The sequence below is a fragment of the Lissotriton helveticus genome, chromosome 10 (assembly GCF_964261635.1).
Source record: "Lissotriton helveticus chromosome 10, aLisHel1.1, whole genome shotgun sequence".
Classification (NCBI taxonomy): domain Eukaryota; kingdom Metazoa; phylum Chordata; class Amphibia; order Caudata; family Salamandridae; genus Lissotriton; species Lissotriton helveticus.
Genome location: NC_136071.1, coordinates 962,965,498 through 962,984,771, shown reverse-complemented (window position 1 = coordinate 962,984,771; position 19,274 = coordinate 962,965,498). Strand labels below are relative to the sequence as shown.

At 42.6% G+C, this 19,274-nt stretch overlaps 1 protein-coding gene across 1 annotated transcript in view; it reads right to left on the bottom strand.

Moving 5' to 3' along the window:
* The window catches only part of CDK14 (cyclin dependent kinase 14), a 2,636,151-nt gene that overhangs the window by 1,882,750 nt on the left and 734,127 nt on the right, over nucleotides 1-19,274 (bottom strand). The window lies entirely within an intron of this gene.

Sequence of the window (19,274 nt, the reverse complement as noted above, 5' to 3'; positions counted from 1 at the left end):
CCTTGCTGGATGCCGGCAGAACTATCACACTAATTAAAGTGACATCGGTGGTATCCCAAACAAACAGCTTTACACAGAGGCGACGGGGTTGAGTTTCCTTCTGCATTATTCAGGTGGAGTGTTACAAATATTGTGTTGAACCAAATCAGAGAATGGCTGGTTGAGCTTGCGGTGGTGACAACCAGAGGGTGGTGACAACAAGCGGGCGGTGACCTGTGCTCGTTGGATATACCTTAAGAGGCATCTGAAGCCTGGGAAAGAGCAACTTTAGTGGAATGTCTGTGCTAAAAAGTGCCTCTCAACCTGTTTCTTTATTATATAGACACTAGCTCCTGGCTTGCAGGTTAATGAACCATACATGTACCTGGATGTCTGTGTACTGAGGTGACGGATGGCAGGGGAGGGATGCAAGAAATGTTTCTTAAAAGAATATTGAAAAAGAAAGTTCTTAAACCATTTAAGATATGGCACCGATAACTATGGCAGGTGAAGTCTTGTCTTTGAAAACGTATCGAGTGAACTACACTGGCAGCCGGTTTGCACCATTTACTTCAATAGGCTGCTAATGCAAAGGCATTTTTTAAAATGGTTGGAGTAAATGCGGTTTGCAATGGTCGACTGATGCAAAATTGCATTCACCCACTGCAAATTTGCTGAGATCAGATCCAGTTTATCTAATCTGGCCTCAGATGTAGATCAGAAACTCAAAAGGCGTAATAGACATCTCTGGAGAGTCAACCGTTATGCTTTTGTACAGTGTGAATGAGTTGCTTAGCCATGTTGAACAACAATAAAAAGACCTGTAAGGCAATTTCATGTCAAAAAGGAAACACCCAATCGACTCAATGCTCATATGAGGAATTAGAATCTAAACCAAAAGAGTTTTAATGATAAAGAAAATATTCTCGTCATGTGGGCGTCAGAATATTCTCCTATAGTACAACTCAGAGGCCACTGGGACACCATAAGTTCTCTACAGCTCCTTATTGCCTATGGTTTCCACCTGTTGCAACACACTTTATTCTTACATGCAGGGTCCAACATGAATCGAAAATAGGCCCGGGCACCAAATAAAAAGTGTCCCACATTAACTAATCAGAAGGATGAAAACAGTGGTACATTTGCAAATCAGGGAATTTGTGCTTGCTGCAGGCAACGTTTGAGACAATACTAGAGAAATCAACAGTAAAAGTCAGCCCACCAGATCATGAAACACGTGCACAGACAGCCAAAATGCAACCCATAGATTAATATGTCAGATTAGCCCTTCTGGCACTGCCAGATTTCCCTATAACCAGTCCGACTCTGCTTCAATGTATATTGGCAGCTGCAGTTTAAAGCCATGCACACCAGGTTTCAACACTTGTTATTAGAGGAACTACAAATTAACTGCAACAAAGTTACAATAACTTTGATAGATATCAGATTTAGATGATTTTACCAAGTCTGTGTAATATAACATTAATATAATATATATATTTTCACTGAAAAAAACAAAGGTTAAAGTAACGTAATAGTTAGCTGAAACATTCAGAAACGTAACGTTTTAAACTCTAAAAATACACTGAAATTCACCAGCTATAGTTAACGTTATCCCAAGTAACTATGACTCGTGCCCTAAGGTAGCTCTAACTCGTGCCCACCGCCATGCCCAGTTTTCTCATCAATACTTTCACTTCAAATGTTGCAGTGATTTATTCAGTGATGTCATAGAAGATATCATGAGGGATGTAATATGTAATATGAACGGGCAGATTCCTACCTCATGGAAAGGTGCAGTAGCTCATCTAATCTATAAAGGGGACCAAAACAACACCCAGCCAGCTATAGATTAATAGCCCACCTAGATTGTGAAGGAAAGCTATTTGCCAAACACTTATTAAATAAACTGCAAATTGGGTTACGAAACAACTTCTAATACCACTAGCACAACCTGAATTCTGCACAGGCTGCTCAACTGCTAACAACATTGTGGCTTTAACTCTTACTGTAAAAAAAATAATTAAAAAACAGAACAACATTGTATGCTTGCTTTGTGGATTATTCTACTGCCTTCAACAAAGTGAATCGGCAAAGACTAGAGGGAACGGTGAAGAAGTGGAAAATAGACCCCTCCTTGTTTCATTTCCTTATAGAATTACATACTGATGCACAGTTGCAGGTAAGGTTATCCAACAACGTTTTGACATCCAAATTCCGCACTTAGAATGAACGCAAACAAGGATGCATTCTGACCCCCTTATTATTCTCTTTGTATATCGCTTATCTGATTGAGTCTTATGAGTCAGACCTCAGTATTCCAACTAAGCTGGGAGATGGAAGAATATCATATTTGGCACACGCCGATGACCAGGTGATATTGTTGCAAACTCCAAAAGACCTATAACACCTACTAAATCATTCAAATGAATTAAGTTTGGAGATTGTGCGAATTGCTAACCTGTCAAAAATGAAAATGATGATCTTGGGAACGAAACCTAAGCCCATGTCGTGGATCTTAGGAGATGCTTTAATCAAAACAGTCAATCAATAGAACTATCTTGTAGCTACATTTGACAGTAAGATATCATGGTCTAACCATCTATCCACCAGAAATCTCGAATCAGCCATGATCACAAAATCCGTTATAAGAATTTCCAACTTGTTCGGTGGCAGAGCAATCAAACCATCACTGACTGTAAGCACTAAACATAAAACGTATTCCATAATTGCTTTATGCACCTTCTGCATTAAACTACAAGTCTACAGCCAGTCTTGATAATATATATATGCAGCGTGTATCTAATCTTTTGTAGAGTTTAAAATGTTATGTTGTTACTGTACATTTCACCTAACTATAATGTTACTTTAACCTTTGTTTTTGCAGTGAATTTGTATTTAAAAAAATAAAATGTAAAGTAATACTTAATTACCATACTTAAATCCAACCCGCCTGCCACGCCCAGCCAAAGGCCGTGAGTGGCGGTAGTTCAGCTACAGAGCCTAGCCTGCGACCAGTTACCCCTCCTGTATGCAGCCAACACTATGCTGCACACTGCCTAAGGCTTGTAGTCACCACCCCTAAAAGCAGCCAATCCCACACTGCACAGGGCCTATGGTCTTGCACGGTAGTGGGTTGGCCACAGGGTCTGCAGCAAACCATGTGCAGTCAGAGGTTGGTCATAAGGATTTGCATGCGGCCAACCTCCCTAAAGGCAGCCGACCCCATACTGCACAGGGCCTTTGGTCGGGCACGGCGGGGATCCTGTACCCAGGGACCTTTTTTTTTAAAAATGGGGGTGGGGGCACCCCCTCAGCAAGCCTAAAATGGCCCTGAGAACACCATCCTCCAGGGCCATATATGTTTTAAAGAGGAAGGGGTCTGCAGGGGAAGGGGGTCTGCATGGTCCCCCTCCCAGAGTCTCATTAGACCCTGGGGACCCCATCCCCCAGGGGCATATTTATTTTAAAGAGGAGGGGACCACCAAACAGGAGCAAACAAGTTTCCGTGCCTGCAGACGGGTTTCCCTGCCTCCGCCAATGTGAGCAGGGACACCGCTATGTCCCAGGGGTGGGCTCCCTGTGACATAGCTTTCAACTGACCCAAGGGGGTGGGTCCCTAGGGGCCACAGAAGGATCGGGGAGAGGGACAGCACTTATTTAAAAAATATTTTTGCAGTGGATCCTCCACCTATTTGCGCCATAATTTAAAGGAAACAAACCTTTGCGGCCCAAGGTGGGGTCCCTCTGAGACCTCACCAGCAGGCCTAGGGGGTCAGTGTATCTGTGCCCTGTGCCCTTATATCTTTTATTTTTTGGGGGCATTTTTTTAACGATTCAGTAACAAGTCCTGTATCCAAAGATGGCTGCCCCCCCTTCCTGGTTGAGGTGGAGCCAGCCAATCAAATCTCACTCGCCTACGCGGCATGAAATATACAATTATTTATAACCTTCATTTCTTCAAAACTACTGAACAAATTTACCTCAAAACACAAAATCACTTTTTCTGGATAGAGATATAGTTTTCTGCCAAATCTAATCTAAATCTGTTCAGCAGTTAGGGCTGAAGCAGTGTCTAAAGTTCCTATGGAAAAATTAATAGGGAAAACATATTTTGCCCCCTCCCCCCTTTTTCTCGGCACCCTCTTGACGATCACCAAAACTTTCTGTGTGCAAACTGGTCAAAAAGTAGCACTTTTTTGGAAAGTTTCATGGAGATTTCTCAAATAGGGCAAAGGTTAATAGCAACACATAAATGCATTTCCTATGGAATACAATCCTAACTGTAAATACCCAGTGCAGGAGTTGCATCAGTCTCCTTAAGTGACTCACTTCTTTAGCTCAGAGCCAATCAACCACTAACTTGAGACATTGTCAATAACATCTTGGATCAGCGCGCACAAGTATTTTTGGCTCAGTCACTGGCTGTGTCCTTCTGACTCCACTGGGATGGACTATTTAAATCAGTTTTCTGAATGTTCAGCCCCTCATCATACTTTCAATTCTTTAACACTCCTCTCCCCTAACACCAGGCCTCTGCATACCCAGTAGCTACGCTTTCACCTTTACCCGAAAGCGCCATACCTACCAGAGGTGCATCCGGTGCAGTGGCACTGGGGTCCAGATGGGTAGGAGGTCGAGCCTGCCGTACACCAGCTGCATGTTGTGTATCAGGCCATCTGCACTGATTTGTTTTTGGAAGTGATTGCCTGGGCACAAGCAGATCAGAATTTATTCTTGGTAAACTTCTAACCTTTCAATCTATATAAACCAGTCACCTTTCCATATACAAAGACTATTCCTACCTGCTTTTCTATCTCTATACCTACACTATACCTATTTACCTACATCTGTCTAGTCCTATCTATATACTGCACATATGTACCTATTTTTGTATCTACCTATTTATGTACATCTATCTATATGTACCTATCTACACATACCCATCTATCAATACCTATCTCTATGTACCTATTTATCTATCTTTCTCTGCATCCGTACAGTTCTATGTATTTCCATCCATCTATCTATCTGGCTCTCTATGCAAAACCACCAGTCTCTATATTTCTTGCCCTCTCTGAGTACCTCTCTCCACTTAGTGAGTGGAAATGGCCGTTCTTCTCCACTTACTACTGGGACTCTGATTGGGACTCTTCTTCCTTTGTGTGTGTGGATTATCTCTGCTTTAATTGCAATCAGGTGGTTCCTCTACCCCAAAACAAGGATGCTTCTTACGGCACCTCTTCTCCTCTGTATCTCCTGCCGTTAGGCATGCTTGGCGCCTCCCTCCAGTGAATGCCAACATTGGTAAAGCCAAAGGGTGTCACTTGAATACCACAATGTGAGCTAGACCTATGGGCTTTACTCATGCTTCTTTCGATTGTAAAACACACTCATACAATGATGTAGGAGTATTGAGTGGCTGGAGATGGAGGGCAGCAGGATCCTCTTCAACATGAAGAGAAGAATGTATGTTTAAAAAAACATATAGTGCTCTGCAGCATTCGTTTAGCGACAAGAGAGGGCACAAAGGCACACAATACGTAACTAAATCAAATAACTGTATTGGGATGGTTGCAGCTATTAACTTACTTGAGAGGTTTATATATGGGCTGCCTGGGTAAAGCTGTGCACTGCAACAAAGTCACCAAGTTTGTATCTGTATTAGAAGATAAGGACCATCTCCTCAGTGAGAGGTATTACCACTGCTCTATGACTGTGCCAGCCACGGGCCAACTTAAAAGCAGTTAAATATCGCATTCCACCAAAGAGGCGTGGATGGCAGATCACCATTCTTTCCTCAACAGGGAGCGGTTTCAGAGATGCTTTCGGCAGTGCACACTGCAAACAATGCAGAGGCATTTTTTTTTTATAATAAACGTCATACACTGCATCTAAAATATTCATTAGACCAATAGGCTAATGGATCACTGCTCAATGAATGTCACGATAAATACAGGTTATTTTGTGACTCAATTTTAATGATTTACAAAAATGTGCACAAATCATAGGTTTTCATGTTTGCACATAATACTAAACTGTCGGGTTATTCTTCTATGGAAAATTCAACAGGGTTGTGTTAAGGGTGAGATGCAAATACACTTTAACCATTTTTCCTTTATTCTCTCTGCGCCTCAACGCCCCCTAAAAGCACGAGGTTGTTTGGGCTCTTCTCTACAGAATGTGCATCCCCACAGTAGCTAAATTGAGTCTAAAAACAATTTAAAAGTTGTCTGAATGCTCACAAAATTATGACTCTGATGCTGTTCATCTAATTCCGAATAGTACACCCTCATTCAGATATGGTCAGTCAGGTTTTGGGGTTTCCAACTTTAATTCTAATGTTTTGCGGTCGTCTGCACAATTTACAAATGCAACAAGGTTTGTGAAGGAGGAAGTTTATGATGCTTAAAGGCGACAATGATTGGAATGGGTAGTTATGGATAAGCTCATCCGGACACTTCCATCTAGTGAGACAAAATAGGGACCTTTTGAGATTATCAGGCCACTGAAGTTTATAGAGCCAAGGCCAAGGAAAATTGTTAATTCAATAGCACTGGCTTGGAGGAAAGCTTACTTTTAAAAATCATTACTTAATTTATCACAACGTATTACCTGCTCACAACTCCATAGCTGCCAAGGTTTCAGATTGACATGTGTGACATTTAAAACATTTCAGTGAAATTATGAGTGACATTTCAACGACTATGAGTGACACTTTCTCGCGAGCAAAAATCATGCACTGAAGACGAGGGAAACTTCTAAATATCAGAAATGACAGCCATTTGAGCAACAAGAAACTCCAAGAACTTCTTGAAACTGCTGCAGAGCACCAGAAATGGAAGGACACTAACCCTATTGCTCCCTCCTGTAACCGGACTGTAAAGTAAGGAATGCATAACCATGATCTTATTTTAAACAACGAAGGAGTGACTTAATGAAAACAAAATAAGACAAAACAAGGTGTGTTAGGTTATGCAATGGTCCCTACCCGGTTGGCATAACTGTAAGGTTGGAAAAATCCAATCCTAACAATCAGGAGGTCGCAACCCAGAAAAGTAGTATAACTACACATAACTGGAAAGGACAAGTAAACCTCTTTGTTAAAAGGACCCTCACTCACCACTAGTTGGTGACATGCTTCATCATAGGGTCCCCGCTGGGGTGGCCGAATGCCCCCCCAGCGTGCTACAACGCCTGATTTACAGCGGAGCGGGTTGGTGTTGAGTGTGACAGTGGTTTAACTCAAAAGAAATTGTTGCAAAATAAGTGAGTGCAGAATTTAAAAATTACTAGGTTGAAACCCAAACAAAATCTTCAATGTGGGCCAACCTGTATCCAGATTAAAAAGGCGGACAAAATAGGTTCTGAATTTGGAGACCTGTGTCCTTGAGTGAGATATAAGGTCAACATGTTTCTGCTGTAAAAATGCAGGATCGCACAGCATTCGTCAGGACCATAGACCAATAGCACTCCGGTGGTATGTACACACTAAGGTACACCCTCCCGTGAGGCACTTGATGTAAAAAATTGAAAGAGTATGATGTAATTACTCACGGATATTGCCCGTGTCGGCACACTGTGATTCACAGCAGCCCGAGTTACCTGTAGAGAAAGGAGAGGGACACACTAACACATAGACACACAAATCAACATGTTATCCATTTTTACAACATGTAGCAAGGTAACGTGAGAATTATCACATCACCTCTGTTTCCTTAACACCCTATTAGAGTGGTAGGATAAAGTACCCTCATAATCATGAATTCGATATAGAGGGATGTCTAGTTACAGACTTCTAAACAAAAATTATTCATATTAGAATAGTGGAACCAAAGAGGGAGGTTCCTGAAACGCAGTAGATTTATTTAAATCAGCGTATTTTGGGCTAAAGTTTTAGAAAGGCTAAGGATTTCTTACCCCTCCATAGTTTATACTTAAGCCGGGTATATAATCAATAATTAAAGCAGACAAAATATATTATTTTGGAGACTCATAAAACGGCAAAAGGGGGGGCCTCACAATGTGGAAACCAGAGCGACAACATGCATTAATCTGCAAGGTTCAATAGCGTGTCAGCAAGGAGCTCAAAGCACTTACAGCTAGAAGGAGGGAAATTCTCTTCATGGGTCAAGACAGCACGGGAATTGTTCACGCGGTGTAAAATCTAGCGTGTAAGGAGGAAAACAAGATGTTACCAAACCCTCCGTAGTTCGACAGTCTTTGAGGCAGAAAGCAGCTGCACGGTAGACAAGCAGTTAAAAACTTACTTTTCCACTCGCGACTCCCCGTCCAAAACCTATGCTACAGGACTGCCGTCTGCCCGGAGGTAGTAGAGAAACCCATGTGAGCTCTTTTAAATAACATAGTTGTTCCGGCCACATGACTGGCGTGCCCGGACATGAAAAAGGGGGGCGTGACACGGGGCGTCACACAGGGCGAGGCGGAGAAGCCTTAAAGGGACAAAGCCCCTTTGGTCACCCTACAGGTAATGCGGTTCGAATCCCCGTTCCGCCTCGTTGGTGAACCAATAAGTTGAGGGGAATAAGATGTTAATTTTGAGGAACAGTAGTTCTCTCCAAAAAATGTGATTGATATTCATAACGATAACGATTAAGGCAAAGACGTGCGTCGATTAAAACGAGCCAGTCCTGAGTGGGAGGCTACGCCTTGATACTATATGGTAGGCAGCCAATTTGTCTGCGCCCATACCTTCCGAAATAATGCATTGTCATAGAATCTTCTGGGGCATTGATAACTTTAGTACTGTATTATTATTAAAATATGCTTAGATCATGATGCCATATGAAATGGCTCTAGTGCGGTTATATTCTTGGTTCACCTTGATCCACCCAGTCACCTATCTGGGATATGGTATGCGCTAGAAAAGGGTCGAGAAATAAGGCATGTTGTCACCAAGCAAAGCAACCACCTCTTCTTTTGAAAAGGAGGGGCCCTGTTCTTCCATGGTAGATTGATGGTCTCGTTATTAATAAGTCTCTGCTAATAATAAATCAGTAAGTCTCTCACAGCTGCACGCTGCTCTAAGAACCAACAAAATCAACAAGAGAGATAGGGCGCGAGTAGACACTCCTGTACCCCAATAATTATATTTTAAACAACGAAGGAGTGACTTAATGAAAACAAAATAAGACAAAACAAGGTGTGTTAGGTTATGCAATGGTCCCTACCCGGTTGGCATAACTGTAAGGTTGGAAAAATCCAATCCTAACAATCAGGAGGTCGCAACCCAGAAAAGTAGTATAACTACACATAACTGGAAAGGACAAGTAAACCTCTTTGTTAAAAGGACCCTCACTCACCACTAGTTGGTGACATGCTTCATCATAGGGTCCCCGCTGGGGTGGCCGAATGCCCCCCCAGCGTGCTACAACGCCTGATTTACAGCGGAGCGGGTTGGTGTTGAGTGTGACAGTGGTTTAACTCAAAAGAAATTGTTGCAAAATAAGTGAGTGCAGAATTTAAAAATTACTAGGTTGAAACCCAAACAAAATCTTCAATGTGGGCCAACCTGTATCCAGATTAAAAAGGCGGACAAAATAGGTTCTGAATTTGGAGACCTGTGTCCTTGAGTGAGATATAAGGTCAACATGTTTCTGCTGTAAAAATGCAGGATCGCACAGCATTCGTCAGGACCATAGACCAATAGCACTCCGGTGGTATGTACACACTAAGGTACACCCTCCCGTGAGGCACTTGATGTAAAAAATTGAAAGAGTATGATGTAATTACTCACGGATATTGCCCGTGTCGGCACACTGTGATTCACAGCAGCCCGAGTTACCTGTAGAGAAAGGAGAGGGACACACTAACACATAGACACACAAATCAACATGTTATCCATTTTTACAACATGTAGCAAGGTAACGTGAGAATTATCACATCACCTCTGTTTCCTTAACACCCTATTAGAGTGGTAGGATAAAGTACCCTCATAATCATGAATTCGATATAGAGGGATGTCTAGTTACAGACTTCTAAACAAAAATTATTCATATTAGAATAGTGGAACCAAAGAGGGAGGTTCCTGAAACGCAGTAGATTTATTTAAATCAGCGTATTTTGGGCTAAAGTTTTAGAAAGGCTAAGGATTTCTTACCCCTCCATAGTTTATACTTAAGCCGGGTATATAATCAATAATTAAAGCAGACAAAATATATTATTTTGGAGACTCATAAAACGGCAAAAGGGGGGGCCTCACAATGTGGAAACCAGAGCGACAACATGCATTAATCTGCAAGGTTCAATAGCGTGTCAGCAAGGAGCTCAAAGCACTTACAGCTAGAAGGAGGGAAATTCTCTTCATGGGTCAAGACAGCACGGGAATTGTTCACGCGGTGTAAAATCTAGCGTGTAAGGAGGAAAACAAGATGTTACCAAACCCTCCGTAGTTCGACAGTCTTTGAGGCAGAAAGCAGCTGCACGGTAGACAAGCAGTTAAAAACTTACTTTTCCACTCGCGACTCCCCGTCCAAAACCTATGCTACAGGACTGCCGTCTGCCCGGAGGTAGTAGAGAAACCCATGTGAGCTCTTTTAAATAACATAGTTGTTCCGGCCACATGACTGGCGTGCCCGGACATGAAAAAGGGGGGCGTGACACGGGGCGTCACACAGGGCGAGGCGGAGAAGCCTTAAAGGGACAAAGCCCCTTTGGTCACCCTACAGGTAATGCGGTTCGAATCCCCGTTCCGCCTCGTTGGTGAACCAATAAGTTGAGGGGAATAAGATGTTAATTTTGAGGAACAGTAGTTCTCTCCAAAAAATGTGATTGATATTCATAACGATAACGATTAAGGCAAAGACGTGCGTCGATTAAAACGAGCCAGTCCTGAGTGGGAGGCTACGCCTTGATACTATATGGTAGGCAGCCAATTTGTCTGCGCCCATACCTTCCGAAATAATGCATTGTCATAGAATCTTCTGGGGCATTGATAACTTTAGTACTGTATTATTATTAAAATATGCTTAGATCATGATGCCATATGAAATGGCTCTAGTGCGGTTATATTCTTGGTTCACCTTGATCCACCCAGTCACCTATCTGGGATATGGTATGCGCTAGAAAAGGGTCGAGAAATAAGGCATGTTGTCACCAAGCAAAGCAACCACCTCTTCTTTTGAAAAGGAGGGGCCCTGTTCTTCCATGGTAGATTGATGGTCTCGTTATTAATAAGTCTCTGCTAATAATAAATCAGTAAGTCTCTCACAGCTGCACGCTGCTCTAAGAACCAACAAAATCAACAAGAGAGATAGGGCGCGAGTAGACACTCCTGTACCCCAATAATTATATTTTAAACAACGAAGGAGTGACTTAATGAAAACAAAATAAGACAAAACAAGGTGTGTTAGGTTATGCAATGGTCCCTACCCGGTTGGCATAACTGTAAGGTTGGAAAAATCCAATCCTAACAATCAGGAGGTCGCAACCCAGAAAAGTAGTATAACTACACATAACTGGAAAGGACAAGTAAACCTCTTTGTTAAAAGGACCCTCACTCACCACTAGTTGGTGACATGCTTCATCATAGGGTCCCCGCTGGGGTGGCCGAATGCCCCCCCAGCGTGCTACAACGCCTGATTTACAGCGGAGCGGGTTGGTGTTGAGTGTGACAGTGGTTTAACTCAAAAGAAATTGTTGCAAAATAAGTGAGTGCAGAATTTAAAAATTACTAGGTTGAAACCCAAACAAAATCTTCAATGTGGGCCAACCTGTATCCAGATTAAAAAGGCGGACAAAATAGGTTCTGAATTTGGAGACCTGTGTCCTTGAGTGAGATATAAGGTCAACATGTTTCTGCTGTAAAAATGCAGGATCGCACAGCATTCGTCAGGACCATAGACCAATAGCACTCCGGTGGTATGTACACACTAAGGTACACCCTCCCGTGAGGCACTTGATGTAAAAAATTGAAAGAGTATGATGTAATTACTCACGGATATTGCCCGTGTCGGCACACTGTGATTCACAGCAGCCCGAGTTACCTGTAGAGAAAGGAGAGGGACACACTAACACATAGACACACAAATCAACATGTTATCCATTTTTACAACATGTAGCAAGGTAACGTGAGAATTATCACATCACCTCTGTTTCCTTAACACCCTATTAGAGTGGTAGGATAAAGTACCCTCATAATCATGAATTCGATATAGAGGGATGTCTAGTTACAGACTTCTAAACAAAAATTATTCATATTAGAATAGTGGAACCAAAGAGGGAGGTTCCTGAAACGCAGTAGATTTATTTAAATCAGCGTATTTTGGGCTAAAGTTTTAGAAAGGCTAAGGATTTCTTACCCCTCCATAGTTTATACTTAAGCCGGGTATATAATCAATAATTAAAGCAGACAAAATATATTATTTTGGAGACTCATAAAACGGCAAAAGGGGGGGCCTCACAATGTGGAAACCAGAGCGACAACATGCATTAATCTGCAAGGTTCAATAGCGTGTCAGCAAGGAGCTCAAAGCACTTACAGCTAGAAGGAGGGAAATTCTCTTCATGGGTCAAGACAGCACGGGAATTGTTCACGCGGTGTAAAATCTAGCGTGTAAGGAGGAAAACAAGATGTTACCAAACCCTCCGTAGTTCGACAGTCTTTGAGGCAGAAAGCAGCTGCACGGTAGACAAGCAGTTAAAAACTTACTTTTCCACTCGCGACTCCCCGTCCAAAACCTATGCTACAGGACTGCCGTCTGCCCGGAGGTAGTAGAGAAACCCATGTGAGCTCTTTTAAATAACATAGTTGTTCCGGCCACATGACTGGCGTGCCCGGACATGAAAAAGGGGGGCGTGACACGGGGCGTCACACAGGGCGAGGCGGAGAAGCCTTAAAGGGACAAAGCCCCTTTGGTCACCCTACAGGTAATGCGGTTCGAATCCCCGTTCCGCCTCGTTGGTGAACCAATAAGTTGAGGGGAATAAGATGTTAATTTTGAGGAACAGTAGTTCTCTCCAAAAAATGTGATTGATATTCATAACGATAACGATTAAGGCAAAGACGTGCGTCGATTAAAACGAGCCAGTCCTGAGTGGGAGGCTACGCCTTGATACTATATGGTAGGCAGCCAATTTGTCTGCGCCCATACCTTCCGAAATAATGCATTGTCATAGAATCTTCTGGGGCATTGATAACTTTAGTACTGTATTATTATTAAAATATGCTTAGATCATGATGCCATATGAAATGGCTCTAGTGCGGTTATATTCTTGGTTCACCTTGATCCACCCAGTCACCTATCTGGGATATGGTATGCGCTAGAAAAGGGTCGAGAAATAAGGCATGTTGTCACCAAGCAAAGCAACCACCTCTTCTTTTGAAAAGGAGGGGCCCTGTTCTTCCATGGTAGATTGATGGTCTCGTTATTAATAAGTCTCTGCTAATAATAAATCAGTAAGTCTCTCACAGCTGCACGCTGCTCTAAGAACCAACAAAATCAACAAGAGAGATAGGGCGCGAGTAGACACTCCTGTACCCCAATAATTATATTTTAAACAACGAAGGAGTGACTTAATGAAAACAAAATAAGACAAAACAAGGTGTGTTAGGTTATGCAATGGTCCCTACCCGGTTGGCATAACTGTAAGGTTGGAAAAATCCAATCCTAACAATCAGGAGGTCGCAACCCAGAAAAGTAGTATAACTACACATAACTGGAAAGGACAAGTAAACCTCTTTGTTAAAAGGACCCTCACTCACCACTAGTTGGTGACATGCTTCATCATAGGGTCCCCGCTGGGGTGGCCGAATGCCCCCCCAGCGTGCTACAACGCCTGATTTACAGCGGAGCGGGTTGGTGTTGAGTGTGACAGTGGTTTAACTCAAAAGAAATTGTTGCAAAATAAGTGAGTGCAGAATTTAAAAATTACTAGGTTGAAACCCAAACAAAATCTTCAATGTGGGCCAACCTGTATCCAGATTAAAAAGGCGGACAAAATAGGTTCTGAATTTGGAGACCTGTGTCCTTGAGTGAGATATAAGGTCAACATGTTTCTGCTGTAAAAATGCAGGATCGCACAGCATTCGTCAGGATGAATTCTGCACTCACTTATTTTGCACTTTGCACTTATTTTGCAACAATTTCTTTTGAGTTAAACCACTGTCACACTCAACACCAACCCGCTCCGCTGTAAATCAGGCGTTGTAGCACGCTGGGGGGGCATTCGGCCACCCCAGCGGGGACCCTATGATGAAGCATGTCACCAACTAGTGGTGAGTGAGGGTCCTTTTAACAAAGAGGTTTACTTGTCCTTTCCAGTTATGTGTAGTTATACTACTTTTCTGGGTTGCGACCTCCTGATTGTTAGGATTGGATTTTTCCAACCTTACAGTTATGCCAACCGGGTAGGGACCATTGCATAACCTAACACACCTTGTTTTGTCTTATTTTGTTTTCATTAAGTCACTCCTTCGTTGTTTAAAATATAATTATTGGGGTACAGGAGTGTCTACTCGCGCCCTATCTCTCTTGTTGATTTTGTTGGTTCTTAGAGCAGCGTGCAGCTGTGAGAGACTTACTGATTTATTATTAGCAGAGACTTATTAATAACGAGACCATCAATCTACCATGGAAGAACAGGGCCCCTCCTTTTCAAAAGAAGAGGTGGTTGCTTTGCTTGGTGACAACATGCCTTATTTCTCGACCCTTTTCTAGCGCATACCATATCCCAGATAGGTGACTGGGTGGATCAAGGTGAACCAAGAATATAACCGCACTAGAGCCATTTCATATGGCATCATGATCTAAGCATATTTTAATAATAATACAGTACTAAAGTTATCAATGCCCCAGAAGATTCTATGACAATGCATTATTTCGGAAGGTATGGGCGCAGACAAATTGGCTGCCTACCATATAGTATCAAGGCGTAGCCTCCCACTCAGGACTGGCTCGTTTTAATCGACGCACGTCTTTGCCTTAATCGTTATCGTTATGAATATCAATCACATTTTTTGGAGAGAACTACTGTTCCTCAAAATTAACATCTTATTCCCCTCAACTTATTGGTTCACCAACGAGGCGGAACGGGGATTCGAACCGCATTACCTGTAGGGTGACCAAAGGGGCTTTGTCCCTTTAAGGCTTCTCCGCCTCGCCCTGTGTGACGCCCCGTGTCACGCCCCCCTTTTTCATGTCCGGGCACGCCAGTCATGTGGCCGGAACAACTATGTTATTTAAAAGAGCTCACATGGGTTTCTCTACTACCTCCGGGCAGACGGCAGTCCTGTAGCATAGGTTTTGGACGGGGAGTCGCGAGTGGAAAAGTAAGTTTTTAACTGCTTGTCTACCGTGCAGCTGCTTTCTGCCTCAAAGACTGTCGAACTACGGAGGGTTTGGTAACATCTTGTTTTCCTCCTTACACGCTAGATTTTACACCGCGTGAACAATTCCCGTGCTGTCTTGACCCATGAAGAGAATTTCCCTCCTTCTAGCTGTAAGTGCTTTGAGCTCCTTGCTGACACGCTATTGAACCTTGCAGATTAATGCATGTTGTCGCTCTGGTTTCCACATTGTGAGGCCCCCCCTTTTGCCGTTTTATGAGTCTCCAAAATAATATATTTTGTCTGCTTTAATTATTGATTATATACCCGGCTTAAGTATAAACTATGGAGGGGTAAGAAATCCTTAGCCTTTCTAAAACTTTAGCCCAAAATACGCTGATTTAAATAAATCTACTGCGTTTCAGGAACCTCCCTCTTTGGTTCCACTATTCTAATATGAATAATTTTTGTTTAGAAGTCTGTAACTAGACATCCCTCTATATCGAATTCATGATTATGAGGGTACTTTATCCTACCACTCTAATAGGGTGTTAAGGAAACAGAGGTGATGTGATAATTCTCACGTTACCTTGCTACATGTTGTAAAAATGGATAACATGTTGATTTGTGTGTCTATGTGTTAGTGTGTCCCTCTCCTTTCTCTACAGGTAACTCGGGCTGCTGTGAATCACAGTGTGCCGACACGGGCAATATCCGTGAGTAATTACATCATACTCTTTCAATTTTTTACATCAAGTGCCTCACGGGAGGGTGTACCTTAGTGTGTACATACCACCGGAGTGCTATTGGTCTATGGTCCTGACGAATGCTGTGCGATCCTGCATTTTTACAGCAGAAACATGTTGACCTTATATCTCACTCAAGGACACAGGTCTCCAAATTCAGAACCTATTTTGTCCGCCTTTTTAATCTGGATACAGGTTGGCCCACATTGAAGATTTTGTTTGGGTTTCAACCTAGTAATTTTTAAATTCTGCACTCACTTATTTTGCAACAATTTCTTTTGAGTTAAACCACTGTCACACTCAACACCAACCCGCTCCGCTGTAAATCAGGCGTTGTAGCACGCTGGGGGGGCATTCGGCCACCCCAGCGGGGACCCTATGATGAAGCATGTCACCAACTAGTGGTGAGTGAGGGTCCTTTTAACAAAGAGGTTTACTTGTCCTTTCCAGTTATGTGTAGTTATACTACTTTTCTGGGTTGCGACCTCCTGATTGTTAGGATTGGATTTTTCCAACCTTACAGTTATGCCAACCGGGTAGGGACCATTGCATAACCTAACACACCTTGTTTTGTCTTATTTTGTTTTCATTAAGTCACTCCTTCGTTGTTTAAAATATAATTATTGGGGTACAGGAGTGTCTACTCGCGCCCTATCTCTCTTGTTGATTTTGTTGGTTCTTAGAGCAGCGTGCAGCTGTGAGAGACTTACTGATTTATTATTAGCAGAGACTTATTAATAACGAGACCATCAATCTACCATGGAAGAACAGGGCCCCTCCTTTTCAAAAGAAGAGGTGGTTGCTTTGCTTGGTGACAACATGCCTTATTTCTCGACCCTTTTCTAGCGCATACCATATCCCAGATAGGTGACTGGGTGGATCAAGGTGAACCAAGAATATAACCGCACTAGAGCCATTTCATATGGCATCATGATCTAAGCATATTTTAATAATAATACAGTACTAAAGTTATCAATGCCCCAGAAGATTCTATGACAATGCATTATTTCGGAAGGTATGGGCGCAGACAAATTGGCTGCCTACCATATAGTATCAAGGCGTAGCCTCCCACTCAGGACTGGCTCGTTTTAATCGACGCACGTCTTTGCCTTAATCGTTATCGTTATGAATATCAATCACATTTTTTGGAGAGAACTACTGTTCCTCAAAATTAACATCTTATTCCCCTCAACTTATTGGTTCACCAACGAGGCGGAACGGGGATTCGAACCGCATTACCTGTAGGGTGACCAAAGGGGCTTTGTCCCTTTAAGGCTTCTCCGCCTCGCCCTGTGTGACGCCCCGTGTCACGCCCCCCTTTTTCATGTCCGGGCACGCCAGTCATGTGGCCGGAACAACTATGTTATTTAAAAGAGCTCACATGGGTTTCTCTACTACCTCCGGGCAGACGGCAGTCCTGTAGCATAGGTTTTGGACGGGGAGTCGCGAGTGGAAAAGTAAGTTTTTAACTGCTTGTCTACCGTGCAGCTGCTTTCTGCCTCAAAGACTGTCGAACTACGGAGGGTTTGGTAACATCTTGTTTTCCTCCTTACACGCTAGATTTTACACCGCGTGAACAATTCCCGTGCTGTCTTGACCCATGAAGAGAATTTCCCTCCTTCTAGCTGTAAGTGCTTTGAGCTCCTTGCTGACACGCTATTGAACCTTGCAGATTAATGCATGTTGTCGCTCTGGTTTCCACATTGTGAGGCCCCCCCTTTTGCCGTTTTATGAGTCTCCAAAATAATATATTTTGTCTGCTTTAATTATTGATTATATACCCGGCTTAAGTATAAACTATGGAGGGGTAAGAAATCCTTAGCCTTTCTAAAACTTTAGCCCAAAATACGCTGATTTAAATAAATCTACTGCGTTTCAGGAACCTCCCTCTTTGGTTCCACTATTCTAATATGAATAATTTTTGTTTAGAAGTCTGTAACTAGACATCCCTCTATATCGAATTCATGATTATGAGGGTACTTTATCCTACCACTCTAATAGGGTGTTAAGGAAACAGAGGTGATGTGATAATTCTCACGTTACCTTGCTACATGTTGTAAAAATGGATAACATGTTGATTTGTGTGTCTATGTGTTAGTGTGTCCCTCTCCTTTCTCTACAGGTAACTCGGGCTGCTGTGAATCACAGTGTGCCGACACGGGCAATATCCGTGAGTAATTACATCATACTCTTTCAATTTTTTACATCAAGTGCCTCACGGGAGGGTGTACCTTAGTGTGTACATACCACCGGAGTGCTATTGGTCTATGGTCCTGACGAATGCTGTGCGATCCTGCATTTTTACAGCAGAAACATGTTGACCTTATATCTCACTCAAGGACACAGGTCTCCAAATTCAGAACCTATTTTGTCCGCCTTTTTAATCTGGATACAGGTTGGCCCACATTGAAGATTTTGTTTGGGTTTCAACCTAGTAATTTTTAAATTCTGCACTCACTTATTTTGCAACAATTTCTTTTGAGTTAAACCACTGTCACACTCAACACCAACCCGCTCCGCTGTAAATCAGGCGTTGTAGCACGCTGGGGGGGCATTCGGCCACCCCAGCGGGGACCCTATGATGAAGCATGTCACCAACTAGTGGTGAGTGAGGGTCCTTTTAACAAAGAGGTTTACTTGTCCTTTCCAGTTATGTGTAGTTATACTACTTTTCTGGGTTGCGACCTCCTGATTGTTAGGATTGGATTTTTCCAACCTTACAGTTATGCCAACCGGGTAGGGACCATTGCATAACCTAACACACCTTGTTTTGTCTTATTTTGTTTTCATTAAGTCACTCCTTCGTTGTTTAAAATATAATTATTGGGGTACAGGAGTGTCTACTCGCGCCCTATCTCTCTTGTTGATTTTGTTGGTTCTTAGAGCAGCGTGCAGCTGTGAGAGACTTACTGATTTATTATTAGCAGAGACTTATTAATAACGAGACCATCAATCTACCATGGAAGAACAGGGCCCCTCCTTTTCAAAAGAAGAGGTGGTTGCTTTGCTTGGTGACAACATGCCTTATTTCTCGACCCTTTTCTAGCGCATACCATATCCCAGATAGGTGACTGGGTGGATCAAGGTGAACCAAGAATATAACCGCACTAGAGCCATTTCATATGGCATCATGATCTAAGCATATTTTAATAATAATACAGTACTAAAGTTATCAATGCCCCAGAAGATTCTATGACAATGCATTATTTCGGAAGGTATGGGCGCAGACAAATTGGCTGCCTACCATATAGTATCAAGGCGTA